Source organism: Equus asinus, chromosome 2 (genome assembly GCF_041296235.1).
Source record: "Equus asinus isolate D_3611 breed Donkey chromosome 2, EquAss-T2T_v2, whole genome shotgun sequence".
NCBI classification, from domain to species: domain Eukaryota; kingdom Metazoa; phylum Chordata; class Mammalia; order Perissodactyla; family Equidae; genus Equus; species Equus asinus.
Window position 1 is genome coordinate 116,676,570 of NC_091791.1, and position 23,580 is coordinate 116,700,149.

Genomic DNA, 23,580 nt, shown 5'->3' on the forward strand with positions numbered 1-23,580 from the left:
AACTGGGTTATTCATCAGACATTTATGAGGGTGGGTTTCTATGAAAGTAAAGGAAAAATAAAGAATAATGTTAAAAAAACAGTTTCTGATTCCAGAGGGCAGCTGGTGAAGATTTCTAGATGTTGTGTTCAAAGCATCTTTAGATGTCAGAATGAGAACAGCAACAACAATGCAGCAGATTTTCTTGTTTGTAGTTTGAATTATCTATGATGATGGCATCAGGAGTTTCCTTTGACTTTCTGGGTGGCCCACACAGCAGTTGGGAGGAAGGTTGCCCATACATGATCTGTTGTAGTGATTTCTTTGAAATTTATCTTATGTCATCCAGCTTCAGCATGCAGAGATTTGGGGAAAGGGCCACTTTAATTTTCAATGATTCCTACTCTAGAGGAAGAAAAATTGGAAATATTTAGACAGTTGTAACCAGAATTTCGAAGAAACTAAAAGAATTGAGAATTTGTTAAGGACTGGCAAAATGTGCAAGATGAAACCCACAAACGTACATTGTAGTTTTCCATTGAAACAATTTTTCTGTGTACAGTATTGACATTTCTATCAGAGATAATCTAAGCAAAACTAATTTGTTTGCAAAATACATCTAGTGTCATGAAATGTGGTCTTATTATTTTCATTAGTGCAGAAAGAGTAATCATTGACCACATAGTATTTTCTTTATAAAGATTGACACCTGAGCTAACAACTGTTGCCAATCTTCTTTTTTTTATTCTTCTCCCCAAAGGCCCCCAGTACATAGTTGTAAATTCTAGTTGTGAGTGCCTCTGGTTGAGCTATATGGGATGCCACCTCAGCATGGCCTGATGAGTAGTGCCATGTCCGCGCCCAGGATCCCAACTGGCAAAACCCTGGGCCACAGAAGTGGAGTGCATGAACTTAACCACTCGGCCACAGGACCAGCCCCCACATAGGTATTTTGAGTTTCTTAACTGGAGCTTTCATAAGAAATCTCACATTGGACTTTTAAAAGCCTCTCAAAGCTGAGAAGCCAAGCCAGGTATTTGCCACAAGATTTTGCCAGCAATCTCTATAGACTTGGGTGAATTTCTCTCTTCCTCAGGTCACAAAATATCCTGAGATTCTTGGAGCTGCCAGGAAGTGACCTTTCTTTCTGACCTGTAAGGCAGAGAACTCTATAAGCCAGGTATAAGACAGTTTTTCATGGGTAATTGTATAAACATTGGCTCTTTAAAGTCAATCTTAGTTCCTTAAAGCTCTCTTGTCAAATTTGATTTCATTCACATTGTTCTCAAATATACAGTCTAATCAAAACCTGCTTTCAATTGAGATCTGTTACAAGGAGAAAAGATTATTATTGTACTTAAGCAAGTAACTATGTTGCCATACATATGAGAATATTCACTAAGAGTTTTCGAATGCTAGAGGCAACAGTTAGGGAGAATAAGGAATTGTTGCATCTTTGTTCACAAAGGTATACTTAACAAATTACCAGAAGTTGCACCTAGCTATGAGAGAAAATAATTTTCTTAAATCTAGAAACAACACTAAAAAAGCAATGTTTCAAATAAAAAATCATAAAATGTTATCACCATCCTCATCAGTTCATTCAGCCCTCTAGAATTGATTCTGGTTCTGCTTGATCATGGTTTAGCAGTTTTATGAATCAACCAGCTTCTTCATTCATTCTGGAAATTCTTACTGATTCCATAAGCATGGTCTCAAAGATATTGAAGTGAAGCCACTATGGAGCATTCATGCTTGTTGCTGATTGTCAACACTTTCAGAAAAGAATCAAAACAAAACAATAACTCTGAATGACAAATGACTTAAAATAGCCATAGTTAGAGTTCTGAAGAGAGTTTATCGAATAAAGTTAGTTATATCTGCGGCTTACATTTTAACATAATAACCAGACAGTAAGGTTATTGAAAAATTTCTATGCACTATGTTATGCTTAGTTTTATTTGTTAACTTGTCTTGACTAAGAAAATTCCAGACAGCTGATAAAACATTATTTCTGGGTATATCTGTGATGGTGTTTCTGGAAGGGAGTAGCATTGATTCAGTAGACTAAGTAAAGAGATTCAGCCTTGTCAATGTGGGCAGGCATCATCCCATCCAAGTAGAGGTCACCAATAGAACAAAGAGACAAAGGAAGGAAAATTCCCTCTCCTTTCTTAGAGCTGGGACATCCATCTTTGCCTGCCCTTGGATTAAGAGCTCCTGATTCTCCAGACTTTGAAATCTGAGACTTACACCAGTTGGCCCCTGGATCTGAGACCTTTGACTTGGGATTAAGTGTTACACTGTCAACTCCCCTCCTTCTCAGGCCTTTGGACTCAGAATGAATTAGACTACCATTATTCGTGGCTCTCCAGCTTGCAGATGGCAGAGTGTGGGACTATTCAGCTATCATAAATACTAGAGGCAATCTTATTAATAAGTCTTCTCTTATGTCTATCTATCTATCTATCTACCTATCTATCTATCTATCTATGCATATCTCCTATTTTTTCTGCTTTTCTAGAGAACATTGATTAAGATAGGCTTTTGTACTGAGTGTGGTCCTTGAGGACCAGACTTTTTTTTTTTGTTGGTGAGTAAGATTAGCCTTGAACTTACATCTGCCACCATTCCTCCTCTTTTTGCTGAGGAAGATTGGCCCTGAGCTAACATCTGTGCCCATCTTCCTGTTTTATATGTGGGAGGCCTGCCACAGCATGACTTGATAAACAATGTATAGATCCATGCCCGGGCTCAGAACCTGTGAACCCTGGGCCACCGAAGTGCCACTTGGATGGCCCCAGAGGAAGAGATTTTTAAAGATTAGATTTTGAATACAGTTTTGGGGTTTCTGGATTTTCTCTCTAATCTGATTAGATTTAAACACAATAATTGACTCTATTCTCGGTAGCAAACAGAGCACTGGTAGACAATGATGAGAGGTTTAAGATAAACATCGGCTTCTCCTAAGCAACCACTTATAAGAAGCAAGGAGCTCAGTAATTCTATATATGATAGCTTTGAAAATTTTTGGAAAACTAAGCAATTTAATAGTGTTGGTTGATTCTTTCTAAAATGATGGACAAAGTTGTCAAAGAAAAGGATGGCCTCATTTATTCAAATTCTCAGTTTGAGGCTTGCATCAATGACCTAAGAGCATCTAGGTATGTCCTGAAGGAGAGCTTTATGTCACGTCAGTGCTGAAATTGCTGAAAAATTAAACAGTAATTGGCTGAATTTCAAAGAATGTTGAACTCCAAAGCTGGAAAGGAAGTAAGTCACTGTTAAAGTGAGGGCATTGATGGTGAAAGAGTGAGATTCTGTCAATTGATATGGGAATATGTGGTAATATCCTGATGAAGCTAGGGACTATGATCCTCTAAATTCTCATGAGGCTTCTTTGCCAGTGGAAGTGGTTTCCCACCTCCAGTGGAAGTGGCCATCCCATCCCACATTGGTGTAAGCTTTTCAACTTCCGTCTGAGGGAATTAACCTGGCATGGCCTGAGAAAATCATAATGGCCTCCCCTGAGACAGATGCCACTTATGACTAGACTAAAGTCCCAGCAGGTTTCTAAAAGTGAGGTACTCAGAGCGACCCATAAGGAGATACATTACACTTCAAAAGAACTACTTGAGTTTTCTAATGTATATAAGCAATACTCTGAGGAATATGTGTAGGAATGTATATTAAGGATATGGGATAATTGTAGAAGGAACTTAAAGTTTGATTAGGCTGAATATATTGATATAGGCCCTTCAAGCACAGATTATGTATTCACTGCTGCAGCTCAGGTCCTTAGAAAGGGCTCTAACAGTTTGTTGTGTTGGTTGGCTGAAGTGTGGATAAAAAGATGGCCCACCATCAGTGAGATGAAAATGCACAGTCTCCCTTGGTTTGATGTAGAGGAAGGGATTCAAAAGCTCAGGGAGATTAATATGTTAGAGTGGATGTTTCATGCTAGACTTCCTCACCCACATTGAGGGTGTCCTGAAGATGTACCTTTCTCCAATACTTAAAGACATAAGTTTGTGAGTAGAGCCCCAGCACCTTGAAGAGCTCTATGATTGCTCTTACCTGTAGGCCAGACATTACAGGGGGAATCACAGACACTCAACTGGAAAATCTAAATGCAGTGACAGTAACTGGACCCAGGAGTGGTAGGGATCAAGTAGCTTTACTCAACAGTCAAAGGCAACATAGGTGAATATACTGTAATATACAACAGATTCAAAGCAGCAAGCAGAATAGTTTGACTCACACAGACCTGTGGTATTGGCAGGTTTATCATAGTGCTCCTGGAAGTGAATGAGATAGGAAGCCTACTAAGTTTTTACTTGATCTCTACAAGCAGAAAATTCTAGGTCAAGGGAACAAAAGTTTAACTTGAACCATCAAAATAAAGTCCCAGTGCCTCAATCAGTTCCCTGACTTAAACCAGATTACAGACCCAGAACTGCTTGAAGGAAAGGGACATCATGTCCCTTGGAGTCAGGATTACAATACACTACCAGAATTTATACTATTAATCTTTCCCCCATCGTTCATCAAAGGACCTATCGCTTTTTACAGGGTAACTGTGCATTGAATGGTCATTCAGGGACTACTGGAGATGGTTCTTAAACTGTTTCCTACACAGCCAAAACATCCCTGTAGTCCTCCAGTCAGATTAGAGGCTCATGATGGTCAAGATATCAGTGGTATTTTAGCACTGGTCCCTCTTACAGTGAGTACAGTGTGTCTCTGAAAGTGTGCTGGTTTTCCCTCCACTTCTAGAATGCATAACTGGATAGAAATACCTAGCAGGGGCTGGCCCCATGGCTGAGTGGTTAAGTTCACATGTTCCACTTCAGTGGCCTGGGTTTTGTGGGTTCAGATCCTGGGCGTGGACCTATGCACCACTCATCATGCCATGCTGTGGCAGCATCCCACATAGAGGAACTAGAATGACCTATAACTAGGATATGCAGCTCTGTACTGGGACTTTGGAGAGAAATAAAGAAAAAGGAAAGGGGGAGATTTACTCATAAAAATACAACAGAAATACTTAGCAGCTGGCACAGTCCCCATACTGGTTCCCTAACATGTGGAGTGAGGGCTATAATGGTAGAAAAGGACAAATGGAAGGCATTAGAATTCAATATACATAAGAAAATAGTAAATCAAAAGCAATACCACATTCTTGGAGGAATTGCAGAGATTCATCCACGATCAAGGAATTTCAAGATCAAAGGGTATTTATTCCCATCAGATCCCAATTCAACTGTCTTATTTGGCTTGTATAGAAGACAGATGGATCTTGGAGAAAACTAGTGGATTATCACATGCTTAAACAAGTTGTGACTCCGACTGCTGCTGCTGTATCAGAATTAGTAGTTTCATTGCTTGAGCAAATGCACACACCCCCTGCTACCCACTATGCAGCTATTGGTCTGGTAAATTCTGTTTTCCCCATGTCTGTCTATAAGGCCCTGCAGAAGCATTTTTCTTTCAGCTGGTGAAGCCAGCAATACGCACTCACAGTTTTACCTCAGTGGTATATGAACTCCCCAGCCCTATGTATCAATGTAGGTTTTCAGGGATCTTGATCACCTTTCTCTTCCAAAAGATATCACACTGGTCCATCACATTAACGATATTATACTGATAGAACCTACTAAGCAGGAATTGCAATGTCTCTAGATTTAGTAGTAAGACATTTGTGTATCAGTGGCTACAGAATAAACCTGATTAAAATTCAGAGACTTTTTACCTCAGAGAAATTTCAATGATTCCAGTGGTTTGTTCCTTATCCAGATATCTCTTTTAAGGTAAACTACGAATTTTTGCATCTTGGCCCCTCCTATAAATAAGAAAGAGACGAATCATCTAGTGGCCTCTTTGGATTTTGGAGGCAACATAATCCACATTTGTATGTGTTGTAATGGCCAGTTTATCCATTGAGTTGAAAAGACGCCAGGTTTGAGTGGGACCCAGAGCAACAGAATGCTTTACACCAAGTCCACCCGGGGTTGCAAGCTGTTCTGCCACTGGGACATATATACCAGAAAACACAGTGGTCATAAAAGTTTTATTGGCAGAGTAATTTTATCTGGATTCTTTGTCAGCCCTTATACATATATTACAGAGCTAGGTTTTAGGATTTTAGGGAAAGGTCCTGATATCATCGGCAGATATTTACTCTAGTTGTGAGGAATATTTCTTGACCTATTCCTGGGCCTCTCAGAAAATGACCACTTGCCCATAGGTCATTAAGTTACCAAGTGACTAGAGCTCCCCATTATGAATTGGTTATTATGTGACCAACCAAGTCGTAAAGTTAGCATGCACTGAAACACCTCATTATGAAATGAGAGTGGTATATGTGAGCTCAAGTCATGGCACATCCTGAGGGCACAAGTAATATTAAGCAGGCCAAATATCCATGGTCCTTAATCCTGCTACACTTCCTTCTCTCTCCCAGCCTACACCTATCACATAATGGAAAGTTCCCTATGATCAGCTTACAGAAGAAGAAAAGATGTGGGGCTGGTTTACAGATCATTGTGCATCTCATGCAGATACCACTTGAAAGTGGAGATCTATAGCACTGTAGTCCCCCTCTGGGAGACTTCTGAAGGACAGCAATGAAGGTAAATCCTCCCAGTGGCAGAATTCTTGGCAGTACACCTGATGGGTCTCTTTTCTTGGAAGAGAGAAATGGCCAAACATGTGATTATATACTGATTCATAGGCTGTGGTGAATGGTCTGGCTTTATGGCCAAGGACCTGAAAGGAGGGTGTGTCACTGGCTCCACTCTGTATCCCGAATTTTCAGGACATGTGTACCAGTTGCCACAGCTGAGGGGGTAAGGGCTAAGCCTTAAGTGACATATCTGACTCTGCAGCCTCTGTTCACCTGCACACATGCCAGTGTGAGGATCCATGTTTACGATTGCTGCTGCTGGGGGATGGGGAGGAGGCTGCTCCTCTAGTTGCACATCCTCCTGGAGGGCCAGACCACCCACTTTCAGATGTATAGAAACATGGATCCCTCTGGTGTTCTGGTGTGCTGTGTAGGGAGTCCTTTGTTGGTCAATGGTCAACAGGTCAGACCTGTCATAACTTAGAGGGGAGAGACAAAAGGAATAACTTACTCCATCATGATCCTGACATCACTTCTTTTTTTCTCTTCTTTTTTCTTTTTGATTTACTGTCATGTTTGATATGCAGCAAGCAACTCATTTTTAACGTAATTTTTTTTATGTTGGATGTATAGTTTTATAATCTTAAACATCTAGCACAGTTAACATAAGCTTGTTTCAGTACTTTATCTAAATAGGAAAAAATTTTATGTGTGCATAGGGAGAAATAAATTTTCTTCCACCCTCTAGGTTCTTCTGGATGGTCTAAGAATTATAGTGACATGAGATAGAATAACAGCAGAGAATTAAACAAAGTTGTTAGTAACATGTATACATGGGAGAAACCAGGATAATTGAGTAACTCACCAAAATGTTTGAAGCCACCACCTTAAATACCATCTTCAGCTAAAAGCAAAAGAAGAAGTTGCGCGTAGTGGTTTGGTCCTTCGTAGGGGAAGAAGGCAATTCCCGTGGAGATGGAAAAGTAAATCTTTGGTAAGCAAATGTTTGCCAGGGCTTTCAGGGACAATGGAACATGGAGAGGACTTTGATCAAATGGGCCTTGCTAGGTTCCTCCCTTCTTCAACATCTAGTTCATATTATACTATAGTTATCTATGGTGGTAGCTCCTTCCTGAAGCAGATATTCTATCTTAAATTCTTGTAGGCAGTTGGGGGAAAGTGAAAGCGTCTTCCTGAGCCTTTTGTTCTTAGAAATAACCAAGCCAAAAAGAAATATTTTGGGGCGGCAAATTCTACTCCCCTATATGTGCATTGTATTTAATGCTGACAACTCTAAAGACATGCCTGTTTTTATTTTACTAACAATTTTTAAAAATAGCTTCATGGATCAAGGACATCCCAAGTAAAGAGAACTTTTAAAAGACTGGATTTGTGGGACTAGCCCCATGGCCAAGTGGTTAAATTTGCGCGCTCCACTGCAGGTGGCCCAGTGTTTTGTTGGTTCGAATCCTGGGCACGGACATGGCACTGCTCATCAAACCACGCTGGGGCAGCGTCCCATATGCCACAACTAGAAGGACCCACAATGGAGAACATACAAATATGTACCGGGGGGCTTTGGGGAGAAAAAGGAAAAAATAAAATCTTAAAAAAAATGGATTTGTTTCTACATTTCTGACGGTTGAAGGAATACGTAATTTATAGAAGTGCTCATTTATCTCTAAGCCAATTTGAATAGAAATCCTTTAAGGGATTTTATAAATTAATTTAGTAATATCATTCAGAGGTAGAAAATGTCACATATCTATAAGATACATGCATATGAACAAAATCCAGAAATGCATATAAACTCTCAAACAACTTCAGAGATCTTACAGCTTTCATTCTAAAATTGTGATCCTGACTCAGTAAAACATAGTAATACAATCTCACTGGTTTATCACCTCTTTATATTTTTAACTGAATTGTGTTTCTGGCAAATGGGCAAGTTAAGAGTAGCTGTTTTCCTATATTTGTTGAGGAACTGTTAAGATTTTCTTTTGTCCTGATGTGTAATCTGGTGGAGACTGTGGAGAAAATTTTAGCCAGATGACAGAAGAGATACCTAACAGCTGTCTGGATGTCTGTAAATTCATCCGAATAGACAAAACATCCAGTTCTATTTCAAAACAGTCTTTAAAAAATATTTTGAGCCTCAAGTGTTTGCCTTTGGAGGTCCTTAGCCCCTTAAGACCTGTCATTGGAGGGTAGGGGCCTGAATTTAAAGTGACCATAGGAAGCTGAGTGGCTGAAGTGGGAAGGGAAATGTCTGGCGACGTGGACAGAGGGATTCAGGAGGTACAGGTTTGAAGGGGGACCTAACAAAGGATTCAAGGGCACTGGAGGGAAGAACTGAGGAAAAGGAGGAAGGAAGAGCAGCTGTTATGGGAAGAGAGCTGTTTAAGGAGTCATTTTGGGAAGATGTTAAGCTTCCCAAAGGGGCCGTCGTGGTTTCAAATTATCATTTGTAAAATCATGCCAACAAGAAAGGAAGCAGATAGAGTTAGCAGAACATACAGTCTGCAGGGACTCATGAAGGGGGGTTTTCAGTCCACTGAGAATTTCCCATGTCTTAAACTGGTGGTGCTATATACTTATGAACAGAGAAACTTGGGACTCTAACCCAGCTTTTGCTCACTGCAAGCCTAAACTGGCTTCTTACAGAGAAATCTAAGACTCTAACCTTCCTCTGTTTGCCTGGGACTCTAACCAAGCATCTAGAGTATACTTAAAATGTTATGAATCAAAATATATCCCTACCAGCATTAAGGGTCATTTGTCTGGACAATTGTTTAGGAGTCAGACTCACCAGAGGGTCCTCAATCAATCAGTGAAGAATGAAGACAGGGTTTTCAAAGGTGCACACTTTGGGTATTGAGTGAGGGGGTCCAGGTCTCCAAAGATGAATCTGATCTATCCAAGTTATGATATATAACTGCCAAAAAACCTTAGCATTTTAAGGAGTTAAAATCAGGTTTTATTAAGGAATGTTGCAATAGGAAGAAGGAGATAGAACAGAAACAGTTTCAACATAAATACAGCATGGGGAAGGGGGAATTTATAGACAGCAAGCCTGATGGGGTTCAGGGATGGAAAATTACTAGAGGAAACATAAACGGCAAGGCAAATTCTGGCTAAACTGACCTAATAGGATTCTTGCTAAACACAGGCCTGGCTGATCAGGTATCATCTGGTTGACAGTGAAGGATGAGAAACCTGGTTAGATATTGAGAGGATCAGACATGAAAAATAAGAGACAGTTGCTAGGGGCCGGCCCGGTGGTGCAGCAGTTAGGTGCTCACATTTGGCTTTGGTGGCCCAGGGTTCACTGGTTCAGATCCCTGATGCGGACATGTCACTGATTGGCATGCCATGCTGTGGTAGGCGTCCCACGTATAAAGTGAAGGAAGATGGGCATGGATGTTAGCTCAGGGCCAGTCCTTCTCGGAAAGAAGAGGAGGATTGGCAGCAGTTAGCTCAGGGCTAATCTTCCTCAAAATAAATAAATAAAAAGAGACACTTGCTAAACTGACTTAGCAGGGTTCTTGCTAAGGATTTTACAAGGACGTGCACAAATGGGCCTTCGAGAAGGTTCAGGAACCTGACTAATGTTTGATGATGCAAAGAATTTTTGTCTGTACCAAAGGGAAACTGGGCAAGTACTCCACAATGGAGGTAAGGAAGAATATGTCTGGAACACAGTATGTCTCTTATGGTTTCTCTTATTAATACCGTCTCCTGAAATCTCCTAAAATTGACTTCAGTGGAGCCATTCTAAAATGGAGTCAAAGCTGCCTGAATCTTGGACTGGGCTAAACCTTTGGACTGTGCCAAAATGGTAACTGTTTCACAGGCGATTGTTTGAGAAGTCAGTAGGAGAATGAACATCCTGATCACAAAGAGTGATGACTGTGGACTTTCTGAAGATAAAATCAATGGTGAATCAATGTTTAGCCAAAACGATTTCTCTGCCTCCAAGTACAATCAAAATTCTTTGCAATACTACCTCCCTTCATTGCCTTTAAAAGCCCTTGACTTTTACACCAGTTGAGTTTCTACCTGAATCTGTGCTCTTCAAATTGCAATTCTTTGATCCCCAATAAATATTTTGCTTCTTAAACTGGTTTCTCTTTTAACAGGTTGACAAGGCCAATGGAAATCTAAACAACTCTATCCAAGTAGGACCAATTATGGCCCAGACCCTTTAAGAATGAAGGTTTGAGTCACTTCACCAGGTAAAGAACCACCAGCTAAGGTACATGCTGATGCAAAAGGAGTACAATTGTTCCTTGGTATTTGTAGGAAATTAGTTTCAGGACACCCCCTCAGATACCAAAATCATTAGTAGGCCCATTGGATCTGTGGCTTCCACATCCACAGATACAGAAGGCCAATTGTACATTAGGGTAGCTGAAGAAGGTATTTATACATACCAACTCCTACCATGTGACCAGTTACAGAAAGGAGGTCTATAAACGTCATGAGTATTTCCTCCTTATTTTATAATGAATATGTTTGTGTGTGTGTGTATACACATATTAAGCAAATGTCTTTTTGTTTAGTTTTTATTTTCTTCTGATGTACATCATATTTCAAATTCAGTATACATTACATCATGTTCACCAACTGAACACTAATTATAGTGCATCCCCTCAAATGTGATCCTAATCACCCCTTTTGTCCTACCCCCTGCCCCCTTCCCCACTGGTAACCACCAGTCCAATCCCCAGTGCTATGTGGGTTTTTTTTTGTCGTTTTTATCTTCTACTTATGAGTGAGATCATATGGTATTTGACTTTCTCCCTCTGACTTATTTCACTCAGCATAATACCCTCAAGGTCCATCCATGTTGTCACAAATGGCCGGATTTCGTCATTTCTTATGGCTGAGTAGTAGTCCATCATGTATAAATACCACATCTTCTTCATCCATTCGTCCCTTGATGGGCACCTAGGTTGCTTCCAAGTCTTGGCTATTGTGTATAATATTGTGTATAATGCCACAATGAACATAGGGGTGCATGTATCTTTATGCCTTTGTGTTTTCAAGTTCTTTGGATAAATACCCAGCAGTGGAACAGCTGCATCATATGGTAGATCTATCCTTAATTTTCTGAGGATACTCCAAACTGCTTTCCATAGTGGCTGCACCAGTTTGCACTCCCACCAGCAGTGAACAAAGGTTCCATTCTCTCCACACCCTCTCCATTGTTGTTTCCTGTCTTGTTAATTATAACCATTCTGACTGGAGTGAGGTGATACCTCATTTTAGTTTTGATTTGCATTTCCCTGATAGCTAATGATGTTGCGCATCTTTTCATATGTCTGTTGGCCATCTGTATATCTTCTTTGGAGAAATCTCTGTTCAGATCTTTTGCCCATTTTCTAATTGGATTCTTGGGGTTTTTTTTGTTGAGCTGTATGAGTTATTTGTATATTTTGGATATTAACCCCTTATCTGATATGTGGTTTGGAAATATCTTCTCCTAATTGTTAGGTTGTCTTTTCATTTTGTTGATGGTTTCCTTTGTTATGCAGAAACATTTTAGTTTGATGTAGTCCCATTTGTTCATTTTTTCTTTTGTTTCCCTTGCCCGGTCAGACATGGGACTTGAAAATATGCTGCTCAGACCAATGTCATAGAGCGTACTGCCTATGTGTTCTTCTAGATGTCTCATGGTTTCAGGTCTTCCATTCAAGTCTTTAATCCATTTTGAGTTAATTTTTGTGCATGGTGTAAGGGAATGGTCTACTTTCATTCTTTTGCATGTTGCTGTCCAGTTTTCCCAACACCATTTATTGAAGAGTCTCTCCTTTCTCCATCCTATGCTCTTGGCTCCCTTGCCGAATATTACCTGTCCATAAACGTGTGGGTTTACTTCTGGGCTATCAATTTTTTTCCGTTGATCTGTGTGTCTGTTTTTGTGCCTGTACCATGCTGTTTTCGTTACTATGGCTTTGTAGTATAATTTGAAATCTGGGAGTGTGATACCTCCAGGTTTGTTCTTTTTTCTCAGGAATCCTTTGGCTATTCGGGGTCTTTTGTTGTTCCATATAAATTTTAGGATTCTTTGTTCTATTTCTGTGAAAAATGTTGTTGGCACTTTGATAGGGATTACGTTGAATCTATAGATTGCTTTAGGAAGTATGGACATTATAACAATGTTAATTCTTCCAATCCAAGAGCACGGAATATCTTTCCATTTCTTTGTGTCTTCTTGGATTTCTTTCAACAATGTCTTATAGTTTTCAGTGTACAGATCTTTGACCTCTTTCGTTAAATTTATTCCTAGGTATTTTATTCTTTATTGCAATTGTAAATGGTATTGTATTCTTAATTTCTCTTTCTGCTACTTTATTGTTAGTGTATAGAAATGCAACCGATTTTTGTACATTGATTTTGTATCCCGCAACTTTACTGTATTCCTTTATTATTTCTAAAAGGTTTTTAGTGGACTCTTTAGGGTTTTCTAGATATAAAATCATGTGGTCTGCAACGAGTGATAGTTTCACTTCTTCTTTTCCAATGTGGATCCCTTTTATTTCTTTTTCTTGCCTGATTTCTCTGGCTAGGAAACAATAGAAAAAATTAATGAAACCTAGAGCTGTTTCTTCGAAAAGATAAACAAATTTGACAAACCCTTAGCTAGACTCACCAAGAAAAAAAAGAGAGAAGCCTCAAATAAATAAAACCAGAAATGAAAGAGGAGAGATTACAATGGACACCTCAGAAATACAAAGGATAATAAGAGAATACCATGAAAAGTTATACGCCAAAGAATTGCATAATCTAGAAGAAATAGATAAATTCTTAGAAACATACAACCTTCCAAAATTGGACCACGAAGATGTAGAAAATTTGAATATACCGATCACCAGTAAGGAGATCGAAACAGCAATTAAAAATCTCCCAAAAAATAAAAGTCCAGGACCAGATGGCTTCCCTGGTGAATTCCACCCAACATTCAAAGAAGACCTATTACCTATCCTTCTCAAACTCTTACAAAAATTGAAGAGGAAGGGAGGCTTCCTAACTCCTTCTATGCAGCAAACATTATCCTGAAAACAAAACCAGACAAGGACAACACAAAACAAGAAAATTACAGGCCAATATCACTGATGAACATCAATGCAAAAATCCTCAACAAAATACTACCAAATTGAATACAACAATACATTAAAAAGATCATACATCATGATCAAGTGAGTTTCATTCCGGGGATGCAGGGATGGTTCAACATCCGCAAATCTATCAACGTGATACACCACATTAACAAAATGAAGAATAAAAATCACATGATCATCTCAATAGATGCAGAGAAAGCATTTGACAAGATACAGCATCCATTTATGATAAAAACTCTAAGTAAAATGGGTATAGAAGGAAAATACCTCAACATAATAAAGGCCATATATGACAAACCCACAGCAAATATCATTCTCAATGGAGAAAAACTGAAAGCTATTCCTCTAAGAACAGGAACCAGACAAGGATGCCCACTGTCACCACTCTTATTTAACATAGTATTGGAAGTCCTAGCCACTGCAAATGTCTTTGAATTCTATCCTCTCTTATTGCCTTATCACATAATGTGAGATGTACTGACTTTATATTATAGTATTTAAGTATTGTCAATTTTGCATCATACTATTTTTTATGTATCTTGGAGAAAAGTTAAAATCTCTTAAGGACTTTAGCTCCTATTTTGGGGGAGACAGTAAATGTGTTTTCAGTAGTATGCAGGATAATTTCATCATGTTAGGCAGAATTATGACCTCCTTATTGTCTTTATTTGAAGGTTAAGTATGGTCTAAGGTTATGTTTATTGGTGTCTCATTGATAAGGGGTGGAAACTTGTGATGGTTAATTTTATGTGTCCAGTTGACTGGGCTAAGGGAAGTCTAGATGGTAAAACATTGAGGTATGTCTGTGAGGGTGTGTATAGAGGGATAATATTTTATTAAGTAGACTGAGTGAAGACATATGTCCTCACCAATGTGCAGGAGTAAAATCCAATCGGAATAGAGGGCCACAATGGAACAAAAAGGTAAAAAGAGGGTAAATTCCTTCGCTTTCCCTATTACTGGGATGTCCATCTTTTCCTGCCCTCAGACTTCAGAACTTCTGCTTCTTGGGTCTTTGGACTCTGGGACATATACCAAAGGCCTTCTTGTTCCCAGGCCTTTGCATTGGGACAAGAAGTTACACAATAGATGTCCCTGTTTCTAAGGCCTTTGCACTCACAATGAATTATACCACTTCTCCAGCTAGCAGATGGCATATTGTGGGACTTTTGTCCTACATTTTATCTATCATATAAATGTGTATGTGTGTATAAGTTCTATTTTTCTGAAAACCCCCACTGATAGAGATTTCAGAATGAAGAATGGTTCTAGAGAATAGAATTTTTGATGAGTTATTTGAATTGGTTCTGGGTATTCTGGATTTGCTGTTTAATTTGATTATATTTAAAGATGCTAACGATGCTATTTCCAAAACAACAGAGCTCTATTGTTCCATGGTTTGAACTGTTTATGAAGATATGCAAAATATCTGTATTGAATTTTCCTGTTCAAACACTTATAAGAAGCAAAGAACTAAGCAATTCTGTGTATGATACATTCAAACAATATTTTGAAAACTAGGGAAATTATGATATTGGATAGTTCCTCCTAATGTTGCTGGTGAAAGTGATGAAAGAAAAGTTTGAGCTTAGGGAATTGAATTCTTCCTGTGACTTTGTACTCTGCTGACTTAGAGGACTTATTTCCAAATGAAAGAAAATTTCCACCAGAGGACAAGACAATGATTTCCCTAAACTGGAGATTAAGACTGTCACCTTCCCACTTTGGGCTCCTCATTCTTCTGAATCATCAGGCAAAGAGAGGAGTTACTGTGCTGGCTGGGGTAATGTTTTTCTAACTACTGGCAAGGAAAAACATAGCTGAAAAGTCTTTGAAGCTGAAAAAAAGAGATTTATTTAGGACTATTGCAACGGGAAAAAAGAGACTGTAGTTTGGAACCTTGCACAATTCTGAATACAATATGGGCAAGTGGGAATTTATAACCAAATATTCTGTTGAGGCCCGTGATATATTAATACTAATTTAAATTATTACAGGTAAGGAAGTTTCTGGCTAAACTGATCTAAGAGAATTCTTGCTAAAGACAGGCCAGTCTGATCAGATATCACCTGGTGAATGGTAGGGGATGAGAAACGCGATAGATATAAAGGGTGATCAGATATGGACAAAAAGGGACACTTGCTAAACTGATTTAGCAGAGTTCTTGATTTTGCAGGCAGGTTCACAGACGGGCCTACTAGAAGATTCAGGAGACTGACTAAAGTTTGGTGAAGCAAAGAATCTTTGTTAGTCCTCATCTTGTTCAAGAAAAGAAGAGACATTCTTCTTTCCTTTGAGTATATTAGAAGTCTATTTTTTTGTTTCTTTACCTTTTGTTTACTGAGGACTTGCTGAATCATCTATAGAAAGCAGATAGTAGAGGGTATTTGCTGGATGGAGTTAGCCACCAAACATTTAAGGAGGAGGAGTCTCAATGAAAATAAAGAAAATTAAGGATTAATGTTAAAAAATATTTTCTGATTCCATAGGGCAACAAGTGGAGAAGATTTCTAGATGTTCTGCTTGAAGAATATTTAGTTGGAGGAGTGAACACAGCAGTGACAATCCAATGGATTTCCTGGTTTGCAGTTTCAATCTCTGTGGTGATGTCATCAGGTGCTCTGGTGAACTTTCTAAGTGCCCCACAGAGCAGCAGGAACAAAGATTGCCCATACATGATCTGTTGTGGTTGTTTCCTTAAATTTGTATCATGCCACTCAGCTTCAGTGTGAAGCACTTGGAAAAAAGGCAGTTTTAGTACTCAATGAGTCCAAGGCAGAATGGAAAAAAAAATTGGAAATGTTAATTTGGTGAATTGTAGCCAGATATTGAAGGGTCTGGAAAAGTTTAGTATTTCTCAAGGGCTGTCAAAACATGCTGAGGACACCAACAAAAGTATATCATAGTTTTCCATAACACATCATTTTTCTCTCTACAGTCATTTCTATCAGAAAAAATCAAATAAGACTTTTTTTTTGTTTTTGCAAAATAACTCTAATCTCACGAACCTATGCCTGATTATTTACATAAGTGCTGCAAGAATAGTGAGGGGCCACATAGTTCTCTTGAGATTGCTTTGCTGGAAATTTTCATAAAGAATCAGATTGGACTTTTCAAAACCTCTCAAGGTTAGGAAGCTCAGCCAAGAACTTTCCACCAGATTTTAGCTGCAGTATCTGTAGATTTTGGTGAATTCTTCTCTTTTCAAGATCCATAACCTGAGTTTGCTGACCCTGGTGGGAATGACCTTCCTTTGTGATTTGTAAGGTGAAATACCTTATATTCTTGATGTAAACTGTTTTTTTCTAAGGAGGCTTTATGGCATTAGGTCATATCTGATTCAATGCATCTTATTCTCAAATAAAACATTCCAATTAAAGCCTTGGTAATATAATAAATATTTCAATTTGTCTCATTACAGGAGAACAGAATCATATTTAAAGTTATGTAATTAATATATTGCCATAAAATTAAGAAAACCCACTAAGAGTTTTCAAATTCTGGAGGGATAAGGTAAGAAGAACAAGGAATTGTTGCACCTTTGTTCACAAATATATTCTTTACAAATTACTATGTTTTCTTAAGTATGGAAAGCGAAACATTAAAAATCAGAAAGGCTTCAAACCATAAAAATTATAATAATCCTCACAGTTCATTCAGCCCCTTGGATTAATTTTTGTTCTGCTTAATCGTGGATTAGCAGTTAGGAATCCATTTTCTTCTTCATTCATTCTAGAAATTCTTACTCAGTACAGAAGTATGGGCTCAGTGTTGTCCAAGTGATGCCACCATGGAGCAACCCAGCCCATAGGTGATTGTAAAAACTTTCAAAGAAGATATGAAGCAAATGATATTCTCTGTGAGTGACAAATGACTTAAAATGGCCATGGTTAAAGTTCTAATGAGAGCTCATTGAATAAGGAAAATTAATTATTTCTCTGGCATACAACATTTTAACATAATGACTGGATGATGAGAGTATTGGCAGATTTCCAAGAAGTTACAAATTCTTGAATACATGTATTGATAACATATAATCACGCACATATAACCTAAGGTTTATCATCCCCTCTTATATGACATTGCTTCCAATGTAATTTAGCATACCATTTAATCCTCATTAGTTTAGCATCTCCCTTTTACAAGGTGAGAGACAAATCCTTTGAGATTATCCATGGGCACTGTGGAAAATCTCAGTTAGTTTTACATTAACAAAATATATTCTATTTTGATATTAATTTTGAGAAGTTCTCAAAAAATTCTAAAGGTTTGAATACTTGACTAAATAGAGTCACGGGTAACTGTGAAACTATATTTAGTTATCCATTTACCAACATGACAGAAGATTTCAAAGGCAAATACAGAAAGTTACCTAGTTGTAGAAAATGTAGCATTTTTTTTTAATATTAAGGTTATTTTGCAGATGTTCTTAACATCTGCGATCAGTGGACTTTATTTTTTTGCAGTAACATTGGTTTATAACTGTATAAATTTCAGGTGTACATGTAATATGTTTCAAATTCTAATATAGCACTTTTAATAGTAAGAAAACTGTGATAAAGACAACATGAAAGAGAGGGAATTATTTTAAGACCCAAATTCTTTGTTTTTCAGGCAGATTATTTAAAAGGTAGAGGAAAACCTTTTATACATCCTTTCATTAGAACAGCCCTATAATCAAAGAAAGCTTTGTTTTTGTATCAGAGAGTGAGAATAAAATTCTATTTTCGTATTAGTATTCTATTAATTCTAAGACTATTAACAAAACATAAATAAATTCATCCAATCTTAGCCAGGTTTGACCATATGAGATAAAATTTCTTTTTCAGTATTCATTTTCATAAACCATCTACTTTAAAAAAATATGCATTCAGGGTTTGTCTTATTCATTACCTCTTTCTCATTCTAGAACAACCGGTGATTATATTTGAGGACATTATTACTCTATTTTCCTTAAGAAAAACACAACCTTCCTCTCCTTTCTTATTAAAAAAACATCTGAATTTCTTTCACAGTTTTTTTATTTTTTATTTCATTATTAGTCCTAGCAGTTTTATTTACATATATTGATTTGTATTTTTAATCAATGGTCTCCTTTCTTTTACAGAGAAAACTAAGAATTAAGCAATTGCTAACTGTCTGGCACATAGTATCATTCTGTAACAAATTTATGAATACATCATTTTATAATTTTCTAGAGGCATATGCCTTTTTCATAGTACAAGTTATCATGTTTATTTACAGAGCCAATTAAACTTAATTTCTTCATAGAGTATAAAAAGAAGAAGCCAAAATAGACCCATATTTTACCTTATTTAGGATGATGTATTCAATGAATATCAATTTTTTACCTGAGCAGTTAGTCGCTTTAAGGTTTCAAGTCAACAAAAAGTTTTGTGAAACTATTTTTATATACATGTTTTTATATACATGTTTACAAAATATAGTTATTATAAACATTATTATAAGACATTAAAATTATGTAAACATATGAAACATGATTTTTTATTAAATTTATCTCACTTACACCTATTTAATTCATTTGTGCTTTACAATTATGTTTCAATTGACATGACTATTTGAAGAACTAAACAAAAAAATTTAGCTATCAATGAATGTTATTTTTCTTGTTGAAAATTTAGGCAAGTATCAAAAAAATCTCAGGAAGAGCATTAAAGAGTTAAAATATGGTTCTTCCCATTGTTTTTTGTTTTTACTACCAAGCTTTACATCCATCAAGCCATTTATTTTATTGTACATTTTTATTTGGTTAGATTTATAGTTTTATAAACTTAAACATGTAGTAGAGATAACTTAAGCTTGTTTGACTACTAAAGCTAAGTAGAAAAAATTTATGTCAGCATTATATTTAATGCTGATGACTCTGAAGACATGCCTCTTTTTATTTTACCAATAATTTATCATCTAGCTTTATTTACGAAAGATTATTCCAGGTCATGGGAACTTAAGAAATAATTGAACTTGTTTCTGTATTTCTGAAAATTTTATTTATAGATCATTTATTTATCTCTAAGCCAATTAGAATAAAACTCCTTTAAGGGAATTTATAAATTAATGTGGTTATATCATCCAGAGATAGAAAAATGTCATGTATAAATACAAACATATACACCTACATATGAAAACATACATAAAAATGCAGACAGAGATCTTATAGCTTTGTTTAAAAAATGTAGTCGTTGGTCAGTAAAGCATAGTGACCAAATCTCACTGGTTTATCTCCACTTTACATTTTTATCTGAATTGTGCTATGGGCGAATGGAATAAGTTAAGGTTACCTGTTTGCCAACATTTATGAAGGACTTTTTTTTTTGCACTGACATGTAATGTTATGGAGGCTGTGGATTAAATTTTAGGCCAGTGACTGTAGACATCTAGCAGCTGTCTCCAAAACTGATCTAGTAGATGAAACATCCAGTTCTATTTCTAAACAACTTTTTTGTTCTCCATTCAGACTCAGGTGTTTGCTTTTTGGAGTCCCTTAGTCCCTTGAGAACCCTTGATGGAGGGTAGGGGGCCTAAAGTTCAAGTGACTGGGAGTTGAGAATCTAAGGAAAAGTCTGGCAGGGTGGATAGAGGGATAGAGGAGGTTGAGGCTTGAAAGAGACATATTAAATGATTCAAGGGACCTGGCGGGAAGATCCAAAGTAGTTAAAGAAGGAAGCAGGAGCAGCTCTTACAGGAAGAGAGAGGTTTAAGGAGCCAGTTTCAGAAAACCTTAAATTTCCCGAAGAGGCTTTTAAAGTTTCAAATTATCTTAAGTAAAATATTGCCAACAAGAAAGGAAGAACTCAAAGTTAGTGGGACACATTTTCAGCAGCGTGTCAAGAAAGGGATTTTCAGTCCTCTGAGAAGCTCCCATATTCTTAACTAATGATACCTTTATGTTGATGAACAGAAAAACTTAGGACTCAACACAGTTTCTGCTGAGCAGGCACACTAATCAAGTTTCTAACACAGACATACTTGCTTTTGACTGTAACACAGTTAGTGCTTCCCTGGGACATTAACCCAGCTTCTTCCAAACTGAGAATGATCAATGTAATTCAGCCTTTCTTTGTCTGGGATTCTAATTATAACTCCTACAGTGTAGTCCAAAATCTTAAGTAGCAAAATCTGTCCCTACCGGCTTCAAAGGACATTTGTCTAGACCAATGGTTTAGGAGTCAGACTCACCAATGAATCCTCAATCAGTCAGTCAGGAGTGAAGACAAAGACTCCACAGATGCACACCTAGGGTCTTGGTTGAGGGGTCCTGGGTTCCAGGGATGAATCTGATCCTATCCAAATCATTGCACAGTGCTGGAACTTAGTTAAAGTGATTTTAAAAAAAAGATTTTATTGAGGACTATTGCATTAGGGGAAAAGAGATCTCATTATAGAACTGGGCTCAGTTCTAAATATATCATGGGCAAATGAGAATTTACAGCCAAGGGGCCTGGTGGGGGTCAGTGAATTAAATATTACTAAGAGCAAACTTCAAGAAGAATAATAATTCTGGCTAAATCATTCTAACAGGATTCTTGCTGAAGACAGGCCAGGCTGGCAGACATTACCTGAGGATGGTGGAGGAAGAGAAATCTGATTAGATACTGTGGGTGATCAGACATGGAGGATGAGAGACCCTTGATAAACTGATTTAGCAGGGGTCTTGCTAAGGATTTTACAAGGAAGTGCACAGGTGGGTGAGGAGAAGGTGCAGGAACCTGACTAATGTTTGGTGAAACAAAGAGTCTTTGTCACTACCAAAGAGAAATTGAACAACCACTCTACAATGGAGGTAACGAAGAAGATGCATGAAACACAATATTCCTTAAGATTTCTCTTAGTATTACCATGATCTAAGGTTAAGGTCAATGGAAAACTACAACAACCCAATCCAAGCAGGAGTAGTAATGGTCCAGACCCTTCAGGAATGAGCTTTTGGCTTAACTCACCAGGTAAAGATCTAGGACTATCTGAGGTACTTCTGAGGTACATACAGAATGGGTACTAGAAGAGAGTAGTTATAAAGCCAGCTACGACTATATAAAGAGTTGCAGAAACATAAGTATTTTTCCTTGTTGTGTTATGAATACATTTGTTTGTGTGTATACTTACATTAAGCAAATATCATTGTTTTCTATCTCCTCTTATTCCCAATTATTCAAAATGAGATGTATTGACTTCATATAATAGTATTTAACTATTGTTAATTTTACACCAAACTATATGTTATAAGATATCAAGGAGAAGTGTAAACATCATTCGATAATGCTACTTGCTCCGCTGAGTAAGGAAATAGTGTGTTTTTGATTGTATACAGGATACTTTTATCCTGTTAGGCAGGATTGTGACAACATTATTGTCTTTATTTGAAAATTATGGTTGATTGAATGTGATATGTATAAATGTCACGATGATGAGGGGTGGACTTTTGATAGTTTTATGTGTCAACCTGATTAGGCTAAGGGAAGTCCAGAGAGTTGGTTAAACATTGTTTCTGGGTATGTCTGTGAGGGTGTTTATAGAAGGGATTAGCATTTGATTCAGTAGACTTGGTAAAGAAATCTCTGTCACAAATGTGAACAAGCATCACTCAATCCAAACAGATGTACCCAATACAACAAAAATCTAAGCAAAGGTAAATTCTCTTAACCCTCTTGAAGCTGGGCATACATCTTTTTCTGACCTCAGATATCAGTGTTCCTGCTTCTTGGACTTTAAACTCTGGGACTTACACTATGGCTCTTTAGTTCTAAGGCCTTTGACTTGAGAAAGGGAATTACACCATTAACTCCTCTCGTTCTCAGGCCTTTGTAAATGGACTGAATTGTACCATCTGCATTCCTGTTGCACCAGCTTGTAATGGCATATTGCAGGACATTTTGGCTTCTGTAGCTGGATGACACATTTCCTACAAATAAATCTTCTTTTATATCTATCTATCTATCTATCTATCTATCTTTCTCTTTATCCTATTTGTTGTTTTTCTGGAGAATGCTAATCTAAATTTTGATACTGTAAGATGGTCTGGAGGAAAGAATTTTAAACATGAGTTTTCTAGATTGGTATGGTGTTTCTGTAATTGGTTCTCTAGTATAATTCAATTTAAAGATGCTAATGACACCATTTCCAGTAATAAATAGAGCACTGGTAGATAATGGTGAGAGCTGTTTATACAAACAAGCAAAATATCTGCATTTAACTCTCCTAATCAACCACTTGCAGAAGTAAGGCACTAAGTAACTTTGTATATTATAGTTTGAACATTTTTCAAAACTAAGGAATATAGTGATGTTGGTTGGTTCTTCCTATTATCTCTGGCTGAAGTAGTGAATTAAGAAAAAAAAATATGTGCTCAGGGATTCAAATTCTCAGCTCACGAATTGCGTCAATGACATAATAATGTCTAGGTTTGCCATGAGGGACAGACTTATCACCTGGATGGACTGAAATTAATGAAAATCAAATTGTTATTGACTGAATTTCAATGCAAGCTGAACTCCTAGGTTCGAAGGATGTCCCCTGTTAAAGTGAAGGCATTTACTGTGAAAGAGTGAGATCCTAAAAATTGGGATGTGACATGTGAGAAAACTCTAATGAAATTCGGAAGAGTCTTCTAAAATCTGATGAGCTGTCTTTGCCAGTTGCCGTGTTCCCATGCCACGTTAATGAGGTCCGTCCACCCACTGCAAAAGTGCCCACCCAAACACCGGTGGCAGTGGCAAGCCCAAGTCAAGTGGGAGCACTCTCCTTATCCACAGTGATATCAGCATTTCAATTGCCATCTGAGGGGATTAATCTTGCATTTCCTAAAAATATGGTAATGGCCCCCCTGGGGCAGTTGCC

The 23,580-nt window shown here is 37.6% G+C and overlaps 1 long non-coding RNA gene across 1 annotated transcript in view; it reads left to right on the forward strand.

The window, feature by feature from the left end:
- The window catches only part of LOC123283448 (uncharacterized), a 174,899-nt gene that overhangs the window by 105,095 nt on the left and 46,224 nt on the right, over positions 1–23,580 (forward strand). The window contains exon 7 of the long non-coding RNA XR_011498016.1: positions 10,744–10,839. This is a non-coding gene — a long non-coding RNA (uncharacterized lncRNA). The remainder of the gene's footprint in view (positions 1–10,743; positions 10,840–23,580) is intronic.